This window comes from Buceros rhinoceros, unplaced genomic scaffold (assembly GCF_000710305.1).
Source record: "Buceros rhinoceros silvestris isolate BGI_N320 unplaced genomic scaffold, ASM71030v1 scaffold17376, whole genome shotgun sequence".
Taxonomy (NCBI): Eukaryota; Metazoa; Chordata; class Aves; order Bucerotiformes; family Bucerotidae; genus Buceros; species Buceros rhinoceros.
The window spans coordinates 1,140-1,415 of NW_010418286.1; positions in this window are offsets into that span (position 1 = coordinate 1,140).

A 276-nucleotide genomic window follows, 5' to 3' on the forward strand; every position below is an offset into this window, starting at 1 on the left:
ATTTACAAAGATACGGGTAGCTTGGATATGCTTGTTTAAAGTTTAAAGAGTTCAAGTGCTTTTATTTCCAGGTACTTGTTCCATAAGCATGTTTGTTCTGTAGTTTGCTCGAGAACTGCTGAGGTTTGAGCTTACTACAGTGAAATTGTGTGTGCATTTTTTTATTTGTTTGTTTTAAATGGTAAGTTTTCTGTGAAAACTGTCCATTTAACCATACTAAATGCAAAGTTTCACTCTTTTTTCTTTTTTTATACCAGCTGTTTCCACTGATTCCTG